Source organism: Schistocerca americana, chromosome 6 (genome assembly GCF_021461395.2).
Source record: "Schistocerca americana isolate TAMUIC-IGC-003095 chromosome 6, iqSchAmer2.1, whole genome shotgun sequence".
NCBI lineage: Eukaryota > Metazoa > Arthropoda > Insecta > Orthoptera > Acrididae > Schistocerca > Schistocerca americana.
The window spans coordinates 251,615,510-251,638,789 of record NC_060124.1 but is presented as its reverse complement, the minus strand read 5'-3'; the positions used below and the strand labels follow the sequence as shown (position 1 = coordinate 251,638,789).

General features: G+C 43.7%; 1 long non-coding RNA gene across 1 annotated transcript in view; it reads left to right on the top strand.

Annotated features, from left to right (window-relative positions):
• The window catches only part of LOC124619831, a 1,502,867-nt gene that overhangs the window by 1,361,160 nt on the left and 118,427 nt on the right, over positions 1-23,280 (top strand). The window contains exon 4 of the long non-coding RNA XR_006980140.1: positions 11,991-12,072. This is a non-coding gene — a long non-coding RNA (uncharacterized LOC124619831). The remainder of the gene's footprint in view (positions 1-11,990; positions 12,073-23,280) is intronic.

Sequence of the window (23,280 nt, the reverse complement as noted above, 5' to 3'; positions counted from 1 at the left end):
AATTTGGCAAAATAAGCCTCAAAAGATATCCAACAACTCCAACACTGTGTGCCAAGTCGAATAAAGCTTGTATAGAGGCCAGAGATGTACCAACGCCTTATTGGCTTGCTCAGTTTGTGAAACTCTTTCTCTCGAATAAATCTTTAACTTTTTTGAAATTATCATCATTTGTTTGTCTGTACATGTACATCATATATACCGATTTCCGTACCTATTGGTTAATTCCTTCGCAGTATGCCTTGTTGTTTTTGTCTTAAGGGTTTTATTGACGAGATTATAGCAAGCTGTCAACTCTAAGCGCCAAAAGAAGCTGTTGAAGAAGTTGCTTTAATTCCACGATCATGCCTTACCTCATTCTGTACAGAACAGTCACGCAGGTTTTGGCTGGTCGGTCACACCCCTCTCTATTTTCCTGACGTGTCACCCTGTGACTTCTTGATCTATCCTAGCATAAACACACCATGACTACAAGATATTTCCAGAATGGCGGCGAAGTGATTTTCGAGGTTTAACATTTCCTGAACAGGGAAAATGTAGAAAGCTGCAACCACTGTCTCCGCCAGGGTTATCCATCAGCAAGTTCTATGGTCGCAGCATGATTTTTATTTCTTTCTTTTTTTCTTGAGGCCCTCGAACTGTGTTCTAATAAATTCAAGTATATTTACATTAAATGTGGAAGCTTTTTATCTCTCGGACATGGGTGTGTGTCTTGGTCCTTAGGATAATTTAGATTAAGTCGTGTGTAAGCTTAGGGACTGATGACCTTAGCAGTTAAGTCCCATAATATTTCACACACATTTTTTATAAGCTTTTTAGGACTCGGGATGCAGAAGCTCATTTGAGTTACTCTGATAATAAAGCTGATATTACTCCGCGGCAAAAATTGTCGACACACGTATACAGACGACGATTCTTCTCGCCGGCTGTCTGTTCACGATTTCCATAAAAACTCTGAGCTTAAACACTTAATACCATGTTGGTCCATCTTCGCAGCACAGCGTTTCTGCGTGATGTGGATTCGATAAGTCCTTGGTAGGTTTCAGGAGGTATGTAAAACCAAGTCACGCAATTCAGGTAAATTACGGACAGGTGTTTTGTGAGCGCTGAACTAGCGTCCCCTAGCGTCCCAGATGTGTTCTATCGAGTTCAGATAATACGAATTTGGTGGGCAAGACAGCAACGGGAATTCACTAGCACACTCCTGGAACCACTGTAGCACGATTCTGGCGTTGTGACATGGACGATTAACTTGCTGGAACATGCCATAGCTATCCGGGAAGACATTAAGCGTAAAGGGATGCAGGTAGCCGTAAAAATGTTCACATTGTCCACAGCTGTCGTGATGCCTAGATTACTACCACACGTCCTATGGAAACCCAGGTTAATGTCCCCATAGTGACCACCCTCCTCATGGCCTGCTACAGTGGCGCGGTTCATGTTTCCAGCAGCTATATGCCTGTCGGTCACCACCATCGACCTCTTGTAATAAGAAACGTCATTTGTCAGACCAGGGGACGCATTTTCACTAATCCATAGTCCAGCCTAGATAGTCCCATTCCTGCTGTAATCTTAATTTCATGTCTTTCGTTCAACGTAGGATTATGTACGGATTTTCTGCTGTGGAGCTCATGTTCAAATATATGCGCATAACGCTTTACTCCAAATCACTTCTGCCTACACCGGCATTTTATTCTGTCGTCAAATCTGCCTCAAATCGACACCTATTCTTCTTTACAGAGAGGACAAGCCTGCAACCATTACATTCGGTGGCGACTCGTGGACATTTAACATCTTGTTGCCTAATCACGGTTTCACAGACCTTAAACCACGTGTTCTTACAACAGTATCAGCAAAGATAAAGTTTTTATTTGCTCTTTGACTAAGCAGATGGGGAAGGCAGTGTAATGGCAACGTCACAGCCAGAATGCAGTGCTGAATCTATAACATCAGAAGCAGGAGTCAATGTCCTGCTGATCAGCTTCACTGTTTCGGAAATGCTCAGTCACAGTCATAGGGCCATAACAATCTACCCTTTATCAAAGTCGTTTATGTCTGCAGTTTTCCCCAGTTTTTGGCCAGTGTAGACACTATATTGATTTACCGCTCACCTTTGCTCCACTTATACACATCCCTTAACATGTCACAACGTCATTAGATTACATTCAGTCTCGTGGTGGACAATGGTAAAAATGCTTCGGCTTGGCAGCGCAAACTCCGCGAGCAAACTGCTGAAACAACACTGCTATAATGAGGTTTCTACAGTGACTTGGTGTGTGTGGTGATTCTACACCAGGGATGGATGTAGGTGTGGTAGAAAAAGGTAGCCCATTGCTACAAGAAACCCTTTATTGTTGAATATTTACTTTAATTCACACTTCGGTCTTGCTAGTGTTGCAGTGTATATACTGACAAGGCGTCTCCTGATGTGTCCACTTCCCAGCCTAGCTCTGTCAGTGGTAGCACTGACAGGGTCTTTGGTTTAAACATATACCGATCCTGAGAGGACTGGATCCCAGTGTCGTAGATTCATGCAGGGAGCAGAGTGCAGAGCTATCCAAGCGCCTGGATGGTCAAGCAGTGGTCGAAGGTTCGAGGTCTGGGACAGTGGATGTTGTGTACTATTTCGTACAAAATGGTAAGAAGAGTAGTGCAGCAGCTGTTAACATCGGAAAGTAAAATAGGAGCAGAAATGATTAGCAAATAAGTAAATACAGTAAACAGAAGCTTTACTTAACTGGTAGCTTTCTCCAAGTGTACAAGGACTTTTTACAGATGAATAGGCAGAAGCAATGTCTAGTTAATACTAACCAACAAGAGCACCATAGGGAGAGACTCTGTAAACTAACACACAAACAATAGTAAGGGTTGTGACTAGGTTGTATCTCGGCGGCGAATCCTTTGCGACTGGTGCACGCATTGTTGCGAATGGGCTGTGTGGCTGCTACCAACAATCCTATATTGCAGCAGTAGAGGGCGCTCGTGGTATGGAACCGCTGGAAGTGTGGCTCGGTGAGCGCGCTCCATTGGGTCCCCCGGATTCCCCATGACGGTTATCGGCGTCTGACGGAAACATGCGTAGCCATTACCAACTGTGGGATGCCAGTGGGGTGGTATCTATCTATCTATCTATCTACATCTACATCTACATCTACGTTTATACTCCGCAAGCGACCCAACGGCGTGTGGCGGAGGGCACTTTACGTGCCACTGTCATTACCTCCCTTTCCTGTTCCACTCGCGTATGGTTCGCGGGAAGATCGACTGCTGGAAAGCCTCCGCGCGCTCTCGAATCTCTCTAGTTTTAGACTCATGATTTCCTCGGGAGGTATAAGTAGGGGGAAGCAATATATTCGATACCTCATCCTGAAACGCACCCTCTCGAAACCAGCACAGCAAGCTACACCGCGATGCAGAGCGCCTTTCTTGTAGAGTCTGCCACTTGAGTTTGCTAAACATCTCTGTAACGCTATCACGCTTACAAAATAACCCTGTGACGAAACGCGCTGCTCTTCTTTGGATCTTCTTTATCTCCTCCATCAACTCGACCTGGTACGGATCCCACGCTGATGAGCCACCTCCATTCATGATGGACTACATTTTCTAAGCACTCTCCCAATGAATCTCAACCTGCTACCCGCCTTACCAGCAATTAATTTTATATGATCATTCCACTTCAAATCGTTCCGCATGCATACTCCCAGATATTTTACAGAAGTAACTGCTACCAGTGTTTGTTCTGCTATCATATAATCATACAATAAAGGATCCTTCTTTCTATGTATTCGCAATACATTACATTTGTCTACGTTACGGGTCAGTTGCCACTCACTGCACCAACTGCCTATCCGCTGCAGATCTTCCTGCATTTCGCTGCAATTTTCTAATGCTGCAACTTCTCTGTATACTACAGCATCATCCGCGAAAAACCGCATGGAACTTCCCACACTATCTACTAGGTCATTTATGTGGTTCAAATGGCTCTGAGCACTATGGGACTCAACATCTGAGGTCATTAGTCCCCTAGACTTAGAACTACTTAAACCTAAGGACATCACACACATCCATGCCCGAGGCAGGATTCGAACCTGCGACCGTAGCAGCAGCGCGGTTCCGAACTGGAGCGCCTAGAACCGCACGGCCACCGTGGCCGGCGTCATTTATATATATTGTGAAAAGCAATGGTCCCATAACACTCCCCTGTGGCACGCCAGAGGTTACCTTAACGTCTGTAGACGTCTCTCCATTGAGAACAACATGCTGTGTTCTGTTTGCTAAAAACTCTTCAATCCAGCCACACAGCTGGTCTGATATTACGTCGGCTCTTACCTTGTTTATCAGGCGACAGTGCGGAACTATATCGAACGCCTTCCGGAAGTCAAGGAAAATAGCATCTGCCTGGGAGCCTGTATCTAATATTTTCTGCGTCTCATGAACAAATAAAGCGAGTTGCGTCTCACACGATCGCTGTTTCCGGAATCCATGTTGATTCCCACTGAGTAGATTCTGTGTTTCCAGAAACGACATGATACGCGAGCAAAAAACATGTTCTAAAATTCTACAACAGATCGACGTCAGAGATATAGGTCTATAGTTTTGCGCTTCTGCTCGACGACCCTTCTTGAAGACTGGGACTACCTGTGCTCTTTTCCAATCATTTGGAACCTTCTGTTCCTCTAGAGACTTGCGGTACACGGCTGTTAGAAGGGGGGCAAGCTCTTTCGCGTACTCTGTGTAGAATCGAATGGGTAGCCCGTTAGGTCCCGTGGACTTTCTTCTGTTGAGTGATTCCAGTTGATTTTCTATTCCTTGGACACTTATTTCGATGTCAGCCATTTTTTCGTTTGTGCGAGGATTTAGAGAAGGAACTGCAGTGCGGTCTTCCTCTGTGAAACAGCTTTGGAAAAAGGTGTTTAGTATTTCAGCTTTACGCGTGTCATCTTCTGTTTCAATGCCATCATCATTCCGGAGTGTCTGGATATGCTGTTTCGAGCCACTTACTGATTTAACGTGAGACTAGAACTTCCTAGGATTTTCTGTCAAGTCGGTACACAGAATTTTACTTTCGAATTCACTGAACGCTTCACGCATAGCCCTCCTTACGCTAACTTTGACATCGTTTAGCTTCTGTTTGTCTGAGAGGTTTTGGCTGCGTTTAAACTTGCAGTGAAACTCTCTTTGTTTTCGCAGTAGTTTCCTAACTTTGTTGTTGAACCACGTTGGGTTTTTCCCGTCCCTCACAGTTTTACTCGGCACGCATCTGTCAAAAACGCATTTTACGATTGCCTTGAACTATTTCCATAAACACTCTACATTGTCAGTGTCGGAACAGAAATTTTCGTTTTGATCTGTTAGGTAGTCAGAAATCTGCCTTCTATTACTCTTGCTAAACAGATAAATCTTCCTCCCTTTTTTTATAATCCTACTTATTTCCATATTCAGGGATGCTGCAACGGTCTTATGATCATTGATTCCCTGTTCTGAGCTTACAGAGTCGAAAAGTTCGGGTCTGTTTGTTATCAGTAGGTCAGAGATGTTATCTCCGCGAGTCGGTTCTCTGTTTAATTGCTGGAGGTAATTTTCGGATAGTGCACTCAGTATAATGTCACTCGATGCTCTGTCCGTACTACCCGTCCTAAGCATCTGAGTGTCCCAGTCTATATCTGGTAAATTGAAATCTCCACCTAAGACTATAACATGCTGAGAAAATTTATGTGAAGTGTATTCCAGATTTTCTCTTAGTTGTTCTGCCACCAATGCTGCCGAATCGGGAGGTCGGTAAAAAGAGCCAATTATTAACCTAGATCGGTTGTTGAGTGTAACCTCCACCCATAATAATTCACAGGAACTATCCACTTCTATTTCACTACAGGATAAACTACTACTAACAGCGACAAACCCGCCACCACCGGTTGCATGCAATCTATCATTTCTAAACACCGTCTGTGCCTTTGTAAAAATTGCGGCAGAATTTATCTCTGGCTTCAGCCAGCTTTCCGTACCTATAACGATTTCAGCTTCGGTGCTTTCTATCAGCGCTTGAAGTTCTGGTACTTTACCGATGCAGCTTCGACAGTTTACAATTACAATACCGCTTGCTGCTTGGGCCCCGCATGTCCTGACTTTGCACAACACCCTTTGAGGCTGTTGCCCTTTCTGTAATTTCCCGAGGCCATCTAACCTAAAAAACCGCCCAGCCCACTCCACATAACCCCTGCTACCCGTGTAGCCGCCTGCTATGTGTAGTGGACTCCTGACCTATCCAGCGGAACCCGAAACCCCACCACCCTATGGCCCAAGTCGAGGAATCTGCAGCCCACACGGTCGCAGAACCGTCTCAGCCTCTGATTCAGACCCTCCACTCGGCTCTGTACCAAAGGTCCGCAGTCAGTCCTGTCGACGATGCTGCAGATGGTGAGCCCTGCTTTCATCCTGCTAGCGAGACTGGCAGTCTTCACCAAATCAGATAGGCGCCGGAAGCCAGAAAGGATTTCCTCCGATCCGTAGCGACACACATCATTGGTGCCGACATGAGCGACCACCTGTAGATGGGTGCACCCTGTACCCTTCATGGCATCCGGAAGGTCCCTTTCCACATCAGGAATGACTCCCCCCGGTATGCACACGGACTGCAAATTGGTTTTCTTCCCCTCTCTTGCTGCCATATCCCCAAGGGGCCCCATTACGTGCCTGACGTTGGAGCTCCCAACTACCAGTAAGCCCACCCTCTGCGACCGCCCGGATCTTGCAGACTGAGGGGAAACCTCTGGAACAGGACAAGCAGCCATGTCCGGCCGAAGATCAGAGCCTGAAACTGGTTCGTCAGACAAACTGGAGAGACCTTCCATTCAGCCCTCCGGAATGTCTTTCGCCCCCTGCCACACCTCGAGACGACCTCCCACTCTACCATGGGTGAGGGGTCAGCCTACAGTGATGCCCATTGGCAACAGCTTCAAGTTGCGTGACCGAAGCCAACACTGCCTGAAGCTGGGAGCGAAGGGATGCCAACTCAGCCCGCATCCGAACACAGCAGCCACAGTCCCTATCCATGCTAAAAACTGTTGTGCAAAGAACGTCTGAACTAATCTACAGAGCAGAAACAATTCGACACAAAATTTAAACGGTTATTAAAAGACAAGGTTGCCTAGTAAATGCAGTAATGCTGCTACTTGCGCACTGCTGACACACTGCTCGGCAGCAGAAGGAGACTACGCGATTTTACACTATTCAGGTACTAAAGCGCGATGCTACAACTCTCAAATACTACAATACGCCCGAAATTTATGAATTAAACAATGCAAGTACCAAAAAACACGCAAAGAAATTAAGAATTAAACTATGTAACAAATAAGTGAGCTAAGAGTATACGACTTGCTGCTGGCAGCTGCTTATCCAACGGCGGCAAGGAGCACACTGGCTGTGACCAACCGACACTGGCCGTTCAAAACAAAAACAGAAGACAGACGACTACGCGAATTTACACTATTCAGGTACTAAAGCGCGATGCTACAACTCTCAAATACTACAATACGCCTGAAATTTATGAATTAAACAATGCAAGTACCCAAAAACACACAAAGAAATTAAGAATTAAACTATGTAACAAATAAGTAAGCTAGGAGTATACGACTTGCCGCTGGCAGCTGCTTATCCAACGGCGGCAGGGATCACACTGGCTGTGACCAACCGACACTGGCCGTTCATAACAAAAACAGAAGACAGACGACTATGCGAATTTACACTATTCAGGTACTAAAGCGCGATGCTACAACTCTGAAATACTACAATACGCCCGAAATTTATGAATTAAGCAATGCAAGTACCAAAAAACACGCAAAGAAATTAAGATTTAAACTATGTAACAAATAAGTGAGCTAAGAGTATACGACTTGCTGCTGGCAGCTGCTTATCCAACGGAGGCAGAGAGCACACTCCACTACTGTTGTATCGTAGATAAATACCGTTCCACTGGCATCCCACAGTTGTCAATGGTACAGTATTGCTTGGCGCAGATTGGATATCATAATGTAGCCCAGCTGGTTGATATTGACAGGCTGGAACTGAGGGCTTTAGTGTGGAGTGTCTACACCGTGTGTGTCATCGTGTGGAAGGAAGACAGAGTGGAAACAGGCGCACACTGCGGCTTCTAGTGATAGCAGGACGTCTACTGCTGCTTCTGGTGCTCTAAATTCAGCAATACATTCTGGCTTTGACCTTTGCCATTTCATTGCCTTTCCGCACTCATTTGTCAATGAGCAAAGGAAAATTTTATTATTTTTTTCCATCAGCTAGATAACGCTTCGTAGGCTATCGTGTGGTCCCCACCTACATCGCATTAACTAGCTAGACAGTTGGATGAAAGGATATGGGTACCTGTTGTTATAAAATAAATACAACATGTACACAAACCGCCCATACTGCTGGTACTCCATCCAAAACACAACCAAGGTGTTTGAGCAAAGACTCACATGCCAAAAACAAAGTTTCTTAGACACCTACATCCAGTATAACGCAAACTTGTAGACAGGAATCAAACAGCGAAAAAGGGAACATAAAAGTGTTACAAGTAAAATGAAGTACATATCATACAGCACAAGAACTCTATCAAATTACTGACAAAAAGAAATATTGTACGAAACACATAACGAAAATATCTTTGTGAGTAAACCGAAAGTCTCTGGGCATTGGAAATACTAAAATTTAAGTAGGGTAACTTACGTCACCGATAAAAGAGAACGAAATAATTATCCACAAAGTTCTTGCACATTTGTTTATAGGTAAGAAAAAATTAAGAGACGAATTGGTGAAGTGTGAGCTAACAGAATAGATAAAATTTTGCGTTTATATTAGCAGTATTATATCACATTGAATTTTACGAAAATAGGAGTAAGACCAAAACATTGAACACGACGCAAAATGATCTCAGATTCATCTACATCTACATTTTTCAAACCACTATGAAGGGTTTGAAAGAGAGTACTTCCCATTGTACAACGTATTAAGGTTTCTTCCCGTTTCAGTACCGTATGGAACGCGGAAAAAAATGTTCGCTAAAATGCCTGTGAGCGCTCATAATTAGTCTAACTTCTCCATCGTGGGAGCAATAGCTAGGGGGCTACAGTATTATCACAGTTTCCTCATTTAATACTGTTTCTTGAAACTTAGTAAATAGGTTATTACGGTATAGTTCGAGAACCTCCCAGTTAAGGTTTTTCAGTGTCTAAGTGAAGCTGTAGTGTGGGTCAAAAGTATTTGCACCTGCGAATACATTTCATGTATCCCATGTTATGCCTGTATGATAGTGTGCCACATATTTGATTGGTTGGGATCCGACAAAAGAACACAGAATTCTTTCCAAGTATTGTAAAATCCAGAATGCTATTCCACCGTATCCGTGTTGCTGTTATGTGTTCGGCGACTTGCTTTCGACCTTGTCTGTGTTCAGACAATGAGGGACCTCGTACCAATTTGAGTTTCTTCTCGTATGTTTGTTTCTTTGCGTACAATATTTCTTTCATCTGTTCACCATATGCTTGGTACTTCCTCAGGTCTCATGACACCTGTTCTGTGTGCAGAGAAATAACAAGGGGAGTCCCACAGTGTTCGATCAGTGGCCCACTTCTGTTCTCGTTTTATGTTAATGATCTACTATTTTATTCGAATCAGAATCCAGAATTAGACCTGTATGCAGACTAGACAAGTGTTGTTGTGAAGCCGAGCTTTAACAAAGAAAACAGTAAATAATATGCTTGAGAATGTTACGTAATGATTTTGCACAACTGGGCTAGCATTAAACTTTAGCAAAAACACAGATTATCCAATGGTTTACTGTGAAAAATATCTGACCTCCTGTTAACCTAGTATACCAAGAAAAAATAATAAACAAGCTAGATAGTTATTAGGCGTACATACCATGAAAACTAGAAAAACGGCTTAGTAAACCTGCAAAATGTTAGGTTTGGCTACTTTTGCCGCAAGAATATTTCCCAAATTTCCGGATATAGAAGTCGGCGAGGTAACACATTTTGCATATTTTCATCCAATAATCTCTTATGAGGTAAATTTCTAGGGTATCTTCTCAGGCAAGAGGTATTCATTACACAAAACAATATACCTGTAATTAATGTTACGTGTGGGGTTCACATATGCATATCGTCCAGGCATCTCTTTCAGTAGCAGGGAATGTTACCTGTAGCTTCGCAGTATGTTTCTATATTTATGAAGTATGTTATCAACAACCCAGTTGAGTTTGAGAGTAATACTGAAATTCTCAAGTAGAATACCAGAAGGAAAACTGATCTGCATTATCCTTTAAGGAATTTGGCACAGAGATGTGTGAAACCATTTGACAATCTGTCCATGGAAATAAAACATTTGACAGCTAGGAGAAGTGTTATTAAATGTAGGTTAAAGACGTTTCTGCTCGATAATTCCTTCTATGCCAAAGAGGAATTTTTCGGTAGAAATAATTATACATTTACACAGAAGAAATTTGTAAATGACCAGTATGCAGAGGTATAAACGTTTTTCATCTTTTTAGAGTTCTGTGCTTCATTCAGTGAAAACGGAACGCTCGTAGAAATACTTTATTGTTCATCTGTCTCTCTGTCTGATTGTCTCACTGTCTGTTTCTCGCACAGTTAAGACGTGTTTGTCTCAGGAGCGGGTGGCGATACCACGTTGAAATTTGTCATGCACTAAGGTCTATGGTCCGTTGTCAATGATAAAATTTAAACTCCTAAGTCAATGCAATAAAAAATATGGCCATTTCTTGATGCTCGCAAACTCACTCAACACCTATAGGGTACTTCCCATTGACCTAGAATTATGAAAGCAGCCTTGCCACCTAGCAGTGATTGGTGTTAAGGCCGCACAACTACTGTGCCAGGCCGGCGCTGGCACTGTAGGTATTTTACAAACACCTCATTCTACAAACAGACATTCCCTGACAACAAGGATGCCATGCATAGGAGCAATGGGGAACCCCCCCTTCCCCCTCCCCCAGCCCCTACCCTAGCCCTCAGAAAAAGGAAGCAAATGTAGCGTAGTCAGGTGTTTTTCTTTCAAGAAAAAGATTTAAACGTTGGTTGACAGGGTCGGAAGAGGAACTTTTTTTATTTGTCTTCCAAAATATTAGTGATACTTCCCACTCCCAGGTCAATCCCCCTGCTCCCCTTACAAACGATCGTATGGGCGCACTTGCCTAGCAGTTCACGTCTATGAGTCTATGACATGGCATCTGTAATGTTTCAAAGTAAAAAAAAAACTGATAATAGATGCAGGATTGCACTTACATTATTTGGGATGAGGTTCCAGTGTCCCAAAAAATTTCCTTTAAAGCATTCCCTAGAACAATTCGACATTCGTGCAACAATAATAGCATGTGTCCAGTCGTAGAGTTTTTTCTGCTCTGCAGACTTTCGCTAGGTCTTATCAGAAATCGCAACAGGGTCGAAAGCAGAGGAAGTCAATGTATCTGCATTTGCCAATTAGTTTAGCTTTTTAATCTAACTCCTAAATCAACAAAATAAACGAAGAATTGCAGTAGCGAATGTGAAATCACACAAAACCTTTAAACATAAAACTAAAAATTAAAACATTATTTAAAGTCTTGGAATTCTGAGAACTAAAGTCTTCCCAGTATCGATATCGATAAAAGGCACGAATCGACGAGATTCGCGACTTCTGCAATGTAAAAACTGTCTATATACATAATTAAAATTGTCTATAACCTTCAGACCAAGAGTCCTACTCGTCCTTGTTCAGGCTTTTTTAGATATGTATTCTGTGTTCAGAAAACAGTTCACATTGTAATGTTTGTAGTGAATAGGACCTGTGAAAAAATACGTAACAAACTAATTTTACTGCTTCTTTGCTATATCTACAGTTTGATCTCTGCCTCTAGGTAGAAATTCACACTGAGTGTCATGCAAGGCGTGTGCTGCAGAGATATTAGAAGTGTATGCTAACTGACGGCTTCCACTGTGTTGCAGACACGCGGCCGGCGCCATGGCGATGGGGTGCGGCGCCACCTGCGCCAAGATCTCCCTGGTCGCCTTCAACCTCGTTTTCTGGGTGAGTACCGCTGCTGTCCCGCTACTCACTGGCTGACCGGCGTCCTCTGGCAAAGCGACAGAGCGCTCACGCAGTGCTGTGACGCACTGCGCCGCCACCAGAATGCAGCCCTTCTGAGCAGCCTGTGGTTGAGGATTGTGTCGAAACTTACTTTTCCGCTTCACAGACTTGGACCGACCCTTAACAGTCATGTTTCCATTCTGAATCTCAAGTGAGCTCGCCAATTAACTATCCAAAGTGACAACTTGTACGGAAGGAAAAAAATGGTTCAAATGGCTCTGAGCGCTATGGGACTTAACATCTATGATCATCAGTCCCCTAGAACTTAGAACAACTTAAACTTAACTAACCTAAGGACATCACACAACACCCAGTCATCACGAGGCAGAGAAAATCTCTGACCCCGCCGGGATGTACGGAAGGAAGCGCTCGCTTTTGCTGCCTAGTAATAGTGCTGAGTTAGTGCGTGCGTGTGTGTGTGTGTGTGTGTGTGTGTGTGTGTGTGTGTGTGTGTGTGTGTGTGTGTGAGAGAGAGAGAGAGAGAGAGAGAGAGAGAGAGAGAGAGGAACTTGTCCTTCTCTGCCTACCATGTCTCAGGTATGCCACGCGCACCTTCGTAGCAGATACAGAAGTGCACCACTGCGTAAAACAGAAATTAAATGTTATAGAATTTTTGAGCGGAACCGAATAATTATACTGAGTACACAGAATGTTGAAAAGTAACGCCTCACATAGCCCGCCCAACTAGCAGTGCGGTCTAACCTGCTGCTTCCCAAGCGGCGAAGCGTGCCGGCCCCAGCACGAATCCGCCCTGCCGATTAGCGTCGAGGTCTGGTGTGCCGGCTAGCCTGTGGATGGTTTTTAATGCGGTTTTCCATCTACCTCGGCGAATGCAGGCTGGTTCACCTTATTCCGCCTCAGTTTCACTGTTTCGGTAATTGCTGCACAAACACCATTTCCACATACGCATACACCATAATTATTCTACTACGCTAACATTTGGGGTTACACTCGTCTGGTATAAGACGTTCCCAGTGGGTCCACTGGGGGCCGAACCGCACAATAATCCTGGGTTCGGTGTGGGGCGTCGGTGGGGTGGGTGGACTGCTGTGGCCTGTTGTGCGGTTGTGAACCACTGAGGGCTACGGTGGGACGAAGCCTCTCCAACGTTTCTAGGTCCCCAGTTTAATACAAATAGAACGCCTCAGATTTATTTATGTGAAAATTCTTTCAATTAAACAAACGTTATTGACATTCCTCATTTGTTCTTCATGCCTACAGACGAGTATGTTAAAAAAATTCCGGAACTTTTTCCGCAAAATTTTTCAGCTTTTATCTTTTACTTATTGTGCAAGGTTTTTTTCGACATGCTCTCCTCCACAATTGACACACCGCTCCAACGCCGTTTCCTCTTCCCGAAGCAGTCCTGGTACGAATCTTGCTGGATCTCGCTAAGTGTCGTCTGCGAATTTTGTTTATCTCGTCTATTGTTGCAAACCTCCATCCTTTCGACGGAACTTTCAACTTTGGAAATAAAAAAAAGTCCATAGATGTCAGGTCTGGAGAATATGGAGGATGAGGCAGCACAACGATTCCGGTTTTGGTGCCCTTCGCAGATTGCGAGGCGAAGGTCTTTGTGTTCTTCAATCAGGAGCCGTAGGACGAACTTGGCCGCAACCCGATGCATTTCCAGATGCTGTGACAGGATTTCGTGCCATGATCTAACTGAAGTGTTACACTGTTGTGCAATCTCTCAGACAATGTCTTCCATTGGCAGGCACAATTTCATTGACGTTCTTGGCATGAGCGTCGTTGATAGATGTAGAAAGATGTAGTGAACGAGGACCATCTTTAACTTCCGCCAGGCTATTTTAAACCGTGTGAACCAATCTTAACATCGAATATGGCTTCAGCCCCGCCACCGCAGGCTTCCTGCATCATTTAGTGTGTCTCTGTAAAGGTTTTCTTAAGTTTCACGCAAAATTTAATGCAGACGCGTTGCTCCTCTAACTCTCCCATCTCGTAATTCGGGAACTGTGCGACAGAAAATTCTACTCAATACAGCACTGAACAGTAACTAGACTACTCGCCATTAAAATTGCTACACCAAGAAGAAATGCAGATGATAAACGGGTATTCATCGGACAAATATATTACACTAGAACTGATACGTCATTACATTCTCACGCAATTTGGGTGCATAGATCCTGAGAAATCAGTACCCAGAACAACCACCTCTGACCGTAATAACGGCCTTGATACGCCTGAGCATTGAGTCAAACAGAGCTTGGATGGCGTGTACAGGCACAGCTGCCCATGCTGCTTCAACACGATACCACAGTTCATAAAGAGTAGTGACTGGCGTATTGTGACGAGGCAGTTGCTCGGCCACCATTGACCAGACATTTTCAATTGGGTAGAGATCTGGAGAATGTGCTGGCCAGGGCAGCAGTCGAACATTTTCTGTATCCAGTAAGGCCCGTACAGGACCTGCAACATGCGGTCGTGCATTATCTTGCTGAAGTGTAGGGTTTCGCAGGGATCGAATGAAGAGTAGAGCCCCGGTAGTAACACATCTGAAATGTAACGTCCACTGTTCAAAGTGCCGTCACTGCGAACAAGAGGCGACCGAGACGTGTAACAAATGGCACCCCATACCATCACACTGGGTGATACGCCAGTATGGCGATGACGAATGAGCGCTTCCAAATTGCGTTCACCGCAGTGTCGCCAAACATAGATGCAACCATCATGATGCTGTAAACAGAACCTGGAGTCACCCGAAAAAGTGACGTTTTGCCATTCGTGCACCAGGTTCGTCGTTGAGTACACCATCGCAGGCGCTCCTGTCTCTGATGCAGCGTCAAGGGTAACCGCAGACATGGTCTCCGAGCTGATAATCCATGCTACTGCAAACGTCGTCGAAGTGTTCGTGCAGACGGTTGTTGTCTTGCAAACGTCCCCATCTGTTGACTCAGGGATCGAGACGTGGCTGACCGAGCGAGGTGGCGCAGTGGTTAGCACACTGGACTCGCATTTGGGAGGACGACGGTTCAATCCCGTCTCCGGCCATCCTGATTTAGGTTTTCCGTGATTTCCCTAAATCGCTTCAGGCAAATGCCGGGATGGTTCCTTTGAAAGGGCACGGCCGAATTCCTTCCCCATCCTTCCCTCACCCGAGCTTGCACTCCGTCTCTAATGACCTCGTTGTCGACGGGACGTTAAACACTAATATCCTCCTCCTCCGAGACGTGGCTGCACGATCCGTTATAGCCATGCGGTTAACATGCCTGTCATGTCGACTGCTAGTGATACGAGGCCGTTGGGATCCAGCACGGCGTTCCGTATTACCCTCCTTAACCCACCGATTCCGTATTCTGCTTACAGTCATTGGATCTCGACCAACACGAGCAGCAATGTCGCTATACGATAAACCGCAATCGCGATAGGCTACAATCCGACCTTTATCAAAGTCGGAAACGTGATGGTACGTATTTCTCCTCCTTATACGAAGAATCACAACGACGTTTCACCAGGCAACGCCGATCAACTGCTGTTTCTGTATGAGAAATCGGTTGGAAACTTTCCTCATGTCAGCACGTTGTAGGTGTCGGCACCGGTGCCAACCTTGTGTGAATGCTATGAAAAGCTAATCATTTGCATATCACAGCATCTTCTTCCTGTCGGTTAAATTTCGCGTCTGTAGAACGTCATCGTAGTGGTGTAGCAATTTTAATGGCCAGTAGTGTAACAGACATACAACAATGAAGCTTCCAGCAGTTACACGTTAAAAAAGATATGTGCAGGGATCCCAAACGCGTCTTGTTCCAACACAACATTGGTGCGAATTTATGACTGTTCGGAATTTTTTGAACAGATGTCGCCTTTCTAGCCGTCTGCCGCTGAGGGCTCCGAATTGTAGCGTGTAACATGGCGGTGTGCATCGTAGCTATGTCGGTGAGCGAGAAAAAGCGTGCTGCAATCGACTTTCGAATTCGAAGATTTCGTCCACTCGTGGAGCAGTCTCCTACAGCAAGAAAGAACAACGGAACCCTCTTTTGTGTCTGATAGTCTGTTGGATATGGTCTTCGTCCAGTACAGATGACTTCGACTATTGGTGACCCGCTCTACTGGAGCAATATATGCATATGTAATATGACAACACACATACAGTATGTGTTTTTCGTTATACTGGAAGAGAGAGAGGCGTTAAAATCTTATTGGAAGTTCTATTACGAGGAGAGGTATGAGTGGTTAAAGTTTGGATGTAGACCGTTCATAGCTTTTTACCTACACTGGATGTTACAAATAACACTGAGGAGTGGTCTGGAACATAATAAATGACTGTACAGATGCTCATCTGTATCAGTACTTCTTACGTTTCAAATTAATGTAATGCCCTCATGCATGACAGTTTGTAATTTGAACTTGTGGAATGCTCTCAAACTACACCGATTTTATTCATAAAATTAATAGAAATCTACTATCTATTCGCATGGAATCATGACTGTTTTTATTATTACCATCATGATTGTCTGTTTAAAAATTGGCGTTACCACAAGCCCTGTGTTAGTTCATACTTCATAACCTCTAATTATAAAGTATGACCCACTTGAATTACAGCTCACTGTGGAACTTAGAAATGATAATGTTGTTCCCAATATGTGAGTAGATTGTGTGAAAAGGTTGTTCTGAAATGATGAAATTGCTTACAAAACTAGAACGCAAGAATATGTTGCTATTGTGAATGCCTGTTAGCTGGATGACAGAAACTTCACACACAGGTCGCTAGAGGTGAGTTATGGAGCCAAAAATGTCAGATGTCATCATCCATACAGTATTTGTTTTCGATGTTTTGGCGGTATCTCATAGGGTTCACCACTAGGTGACGTTAGGAAGTTCTATTACAAGACATGCTCTCACGATTTGTTTCATAAAAGCCGGTGTGATACAGCATTGCTTTGTTAAAAGGGACCTGTCATAGTGTACAAAACAACAATGTCCTCTTGAATTAGAGCTTATCAAATGTAAAATTTTTTTTAGACATGTGAGCAAATGGCATAAAAGGCTGTATTCTGTATTGTTATTCCACCTGCCTGAAATGTTTGTAATACACACGTGCATGATAGTTTATTTACAGCCACTGATTTGAACATGAGGGATGCCCTCAAGCCAAACAATTTTGTGCATCAAACTGAAAGAAATCACTCGTACCTCTGCAGTATGGTCATCTGTTATCGGCAGCAGCAGTGCTGTAACATTTTTTTGCACTTCATTGGATGTTGCAAAATAACAGGAGGTGAAGAGATATATATATATATATATATATGAACTGTATTTGTAGTCGAACGTAAAATATATAGATTTTGGTCATAAAACAGAAAGAAAATGGACTGCACCTATTTTGATGAAAGAGGATATTTATTATCGCTGTGACTGTGTTTTCTGTTTTTTAACACATTCTCGCTTGTAGGAGGTGTGTTGACATTGAACAAAAGTGTTCTCCATTGCGGGTGGGGGGTGGGTGTGGTTGCCCAAGGTAGCTGTGGTCGGGCCTGTGGGGCAGTGCAGCATGGCTGCATTTTAGACAAACAAGTTGCATTGTGTGTGACTGTCATTTACGTCATTTTTTCCTGTAGGCTGCCGCACTTACGGCTTATTGTGCTTGCCTCCATAGTTAGCACAGAGTAGCCGCTTAGACTATGCAACCACGTGCTCGCCAGAGACACATTGGACTGAAGACTCTGCCACCAGACACGGTGAGAGGATGAAGTCAGCATAGGCAAGGTGCAGAAGCGGTAGCAGCTGGCTGTTTGAAAAAGCTTGTAGCCCAATATATGGTGTGGAGAGGGAAGCATGAGGGGAGGTAAGAGTCACTCTAAATTTGGTAGCTCGTGACCGCATATCAGTGAGAATATATGTGCAGTTGCCACTCCTCCCTCCTGGTGCAATCTTTTGGGACAATGATGTTCCCCAGAACATGTGTTGCATTATGACCCATTGATTACAGGTTCTGTCTTTTGTGACAATTTCGATATGTAATTAGAACAGTGAAGCATTTTCCATCAGTTGTAGTAGCATGTGTTGGCTTTCCTGAATTTCGATTACCTGAGCTGCAGGCTGATACTCGAGCAATGCAGAGGGAGGTGTCTGTAGCAAAGTCTGACATCTATCAGCGATGGATACAGTCCTCAGCTATATTCTCAAAGGTAATACACTTGTTAAACTCCTCTGTGTCCAACGCCAGCATCTCATCAGTTAAACACAATTCCCGCCCAAAAATGAAGATAGTACCTTCCTCTCCAGCCTTTTTCCCGTCAGCTTATAGGTGCAGAGTAAAGTTTGAGTACGTCTGCCGCTAGTTTCAAGTAGCATTGTGAAAATTTTTCCCTGCAGGGTAACAATAGTTTTACGGCATTGTTAATTTTTCAGCTGTATTGCGACTTTAGCCACTCCTTGTGTAGTGCTGTGCATGTAGTTATGTAATTAAAACCGATCTTTATGAACCATGGACCTTGCCGTTGGTGGGGAGGCTTGCGTGCCTCAGCGATACAGATAGCCGTACCGTAGGTGCAACCACAACGGAGGGATATCTGTTGAGAGGCCAGACAAACGTGTGGTTCCTGAAGAGGGGCAGCAGCCTTTTCAGTAGTTGCAAGGGCAACAGTCTGGATGATAGACTGATCTGGCCTTGTAACAATAACCAAAACGGCCTTGCTGTGCTGGTACTGCGAACGGCTGAAAGCAAGGGGAAACTACAGCCGTAATTTTTCCCGAGGGCATGCAGCTTTACTGTATGATTACATGATGATGGCGTCCTCTTGGGTAAAATATTCCGGAGGTAAAATAGTCCCCCATTCGGATCTCCGGGCGGGGACTACTCAAGAGGATGTCGTTATCAGGAGAAAGAAAACTGGCGTTCTACGGATCGGAGCGTGGAATGTCAGATCCCTTAATCGGGCAGGTAGGTTAGAAAATTTAAAAAGGGAAATGGATAGGTTGAAGTTAGATATAGTGGGAATTAGTGAAGTTCGGTGGCAGGAGGAACAAGACTTCTGGTCAGGTGACTACAGGGTTATAAACACAAAATCAAATAGGGGTAATGCAGGAGTAGGTTTAGTAATGAATAGGAAAATAGGAATGCGGGTAAGCTACTACAAACAGCATAGTGAATGCATTATTGTGGCCAAGATAGATACGAAGCCCACGCCTACTACAGTAGTACAAGTTTATATGCCAACTAGCTCTGCAGATGACGAAGAAATTGAAGAAATGTATGATGAAATAAAGGAAATTATTCAGATTGTGAAGGGAGACGAAAATTTAATAGTCATGGGTGACTGGAATTCGAGTGTAGGAAAAGGGAGAGAAGGAAACATAGTAGGTGAATATGGATTGGGGGACAGAAATGAAAGAGGAAGCCGCCTGGTCGAATTTTGCACAGAGCACAACATAATCATAACTAACACTTGGTTTAAGAATCATGAAAGAAGGTTGTATACATGGAAGAACCCTGGAGATACTAAAGGGTTTCAGATAGATTATATAATGGTAAGACAGAGATTTAGGAACCAGGTTTTAAATTGTAAGACATTTCCAGGGGCAGATGTGGACTCTGACCACAATCTATTGGTCATGACCTGTAGATTAAAACTGAAGAAACTGCAAAAAGGTGGGAATTTAAGGAGATGGGACCTGGATAAACTAAAAGAACCAGAGGTTGTACAGAGATTCAGGGAGAGCATAAGGGAGCAATTGACAGGAATGGGGGAAATAAATACAGTAGAAGAAGAATGGGTAGCTTTGAGGGATGAAGTAGTGAAGGCAGCAGAGGATCAAGTAGGTAAAAAGACGAGAGCTAGTAGAAATCCTTGGGTAACAGAAGAAATATTGAATTTAATTGATGAAAGGAGAAAATATAAAAATGCAGTAAGTGAAACTGGCAAAAAGGAATACAAACGTCTCAAAAATGAGATCGACAGGAAGTGCAAAATGGCTAAGCAGGGATGGCTAGAGGACAAATGTAAGGATGTAGAGGCCTATCTCACTAGGGGTAAGATAGATACCGCCTACAGGAAAATTAAAGAGACCTTTGGAGATAAGAGAACAACATGTATGAATATCAAGAGCTCAGATGGAAACCCAGTTCTAAGCAAAGAAGGGAAAGCAGAAAGGTGGAAGGAGTATATAGAGGGTCTATACAAGGGCAATGTACTTGAGGACAATATTATGGAAATGGAAGAGGATGTAGATGAAGATGAAATGGGAGATATGATACTGCGTGAAGAGTTTGACAGAGCACTGAAAGACCTGAGTCGAAACAAGGCCCCCGGAGTAGACAATATTCCATTGGAACTACTGACGGCCGTGGGAGAGCCAGTCCTGACAAAACTCTACCATCTGGTGAGCAAGATGTATGAAACAGGCGAAATACCCTCAGACTTCAAGAAGAATATAATAATTCCAATCCCAAGGAGGGCAGGTGTTGACAGATGTGAAAATTACCGAACTATCAGCTTAATAAGTCACAGCTGCAAAATACTAACACGAATTCTTTACAGACGAATGGAAAAACTAGTAGAAGCCAACCTCGGGGAAGATCAGTTTGGATTCCGTAGAAACACTGGAACACGTGAGGCAGTACTGACCTTACGACTTATCTTAGAAGAAAGATTAAGGAAAGGCAAACCTACGTTTCTAGCATTTGTAGACTTAGAGAAAGCTTTTGACAATGTTGACTGGAATACTCTCTTTCACATTCTAAAGGTGGCAGGGGTAAAATACAGGGAGCGAAAGGCTATTTACAATTTGTACAGAAACCAGATGGCAGTTATAAGAGTCGAGGGACATGAAAGGGAAGCAGTGGTTGGGAAGGGAGTAAGACAGGGTTGTAGCCTCTCCCCGATGTTGTTCAATCTGTATATTGAGCAAGCAGTAAAGGAAACAAAAGAAAAATTCGGAGTAGGTATTAAAATTCATGGAGAAGAAATGAAAACTTTGAGGTTCGCCGATGACATTGTAATTCTGTCAGAGACAGCAAAGGGCTTGGAAGAGCAGTTGAATGGAATGGACAGTGTCTTGAAAGGAGGATATAAGATGAACATCAACAAAAGCAAAACAAGGATAATGGAATGTAGTCTAATTAAGTCGGGTGATGCTGAGGGAATTAGATTAGGAAATGAGGCACTTAAAGTAGTAAAGGAGTTTTGCTATTTGGGGAGCAAAATAACTGATGATGGTCGAAGTAGAGAGGATATAAAATGTAGGCTGGCAATGGCAAGGAAAGCGTTTCTGAAGAAGAGAAATTTGTTAACATCCAGTATTGATTTAAGTGTCAGGAAGTCATTTCTGAAAGTATTCGTATGGAGTGTAGCCATGTATGGAAGTGAAACATGGACGATAAATAGTTTGGACAAGAAGAGAATAGAAGCGTTCGAAATGTGGTGCTACAGAAGAATGCTGAAGATTAGATGGGTAGATCACATAACTAATGAGGAAGTATTGAATAGGATTGGGGAGAAGAGAAGTTTGTGGCACAACTTGACCAGAAGAAGGGATCGGTTGGTAGGACATGTTCTGAGGCATCAAGGGATTACCAATTTAGTATTGGAGGGCAGCGTGGAGGGTAAAAATCGTAGAGGGAGACCAAGAGATGAATACACTAAGCAGATACAGAAAGATGTAGGTTGCAGTAGGTACTGGGAGATGAAAAAGCTTGCACAGGATAGAGTAGCATGGAGAGCTGCATCAAACCAGTCTCAGGACTGAAGACCACAACAACAACAACATGATTAATTGCGTAATTAGGACAGATCTTTACTTCAGTTTCTCAAACAAAATAAAGTACACTAACCTAACCTTCCTCTACTATATCTGGACAGTATCCACTTATTGGAGGGTGCACTTGGGCTTTCTTTCGAGAAGGACCAGGGTTTGAGTCCTGGAATGGGCATCCTCCATGTTTAATTCCGACCAATTCCGGGATGGGGGTTGGGGGTGGGTTAATAGGTCAGCACAGCCTAGGAACAAAGAAATTCATGCCAAATTTCGACATTCCGTCAGTAGGGTAGATGTGGGAGGGGGAGGTGTGGGGAGGGGGTGGGAACCCATTTGCCAGCTTGGGAAAACACATGGCGTCATCCGCAAGTGGGGTGGTATATGTGGGGGTTTGTGGTAATTAATTGATCAATTTAATTAATTTGTCTATCAATTTTATATAAATTCCAGCCAATGTAATTATTTGTGACTTATGTAATCGGTCTTACAGGCTCGGAAATAGTGATAATACTAATGATTTTAAGAATAATTTTGTTTCTTAACTAAAATACAACTGAAACCCTTTTGTTTTTATTCCTCAGCAAACTACATTTTACTCATGAAGAAGTAATTACGCCAGGCTGGCAACCACTGGTATATGCGATGAAGGCGATTTAAATTACTCGCTCTAATCTCTAATGTAGCAAGCGTACATTTCCAACCAGAGACATAATTTACGTTATTGTAAAGTGGCACATTTTTTAAAAATATTTTGTGCGACATTGCAACCCTATCTGGGGCTCAGGATGAAGCTTTTCTTTCTTAACTCCGAGAGCATGTGGCGGAGAATTACGCCATAACAGCCTTGTTTTGCTCACTCACCAGCGGCAGTCTGTTTCGCGCGTGACAAGAATTGCGGAAGTACCACTTGTGAAGTCCAGATCCTCGGCTCCGGGTCTGATACTCGGCTAACGCACGCCTCATAACGGGGACTGCAGCCGGCGCCACGTTGGCGATATAAATCCTGCCCAGTGCGGCGAACGGCTCCGCGGGGAATTTCTCAATTAAAAACGAACGTCTGCAAATGTTCTAGTGGGATCATTCGGCGATGCGTGAAATTGTTCGGGGAGATTAATAACAGTGGCTGTTCCACGGCTGTATGTTATGCGAAGCAGAAGAAAAATTCCGGTCACTTGCACTGGGGCACCGGTATGTGATTCACAGCTAACACACGACTAATTTGTTTACTGTGTGTATACGTAGATGTAAGAAAATTTTTTCCAGTCGTGGGTAACGTCTGTTTATCAAGCTTCAAGAAACCTGTTTTGAGCCAATATCAAAGCGTGAAAGGCAACATCTTCCAAATAGCACTTTCATTAAGGAAAATCGTAAAACAAGAGATAAAGAAGAAATTAAATTTTTCCTCAATCCCACAAAGAAAATAGAAGTTTA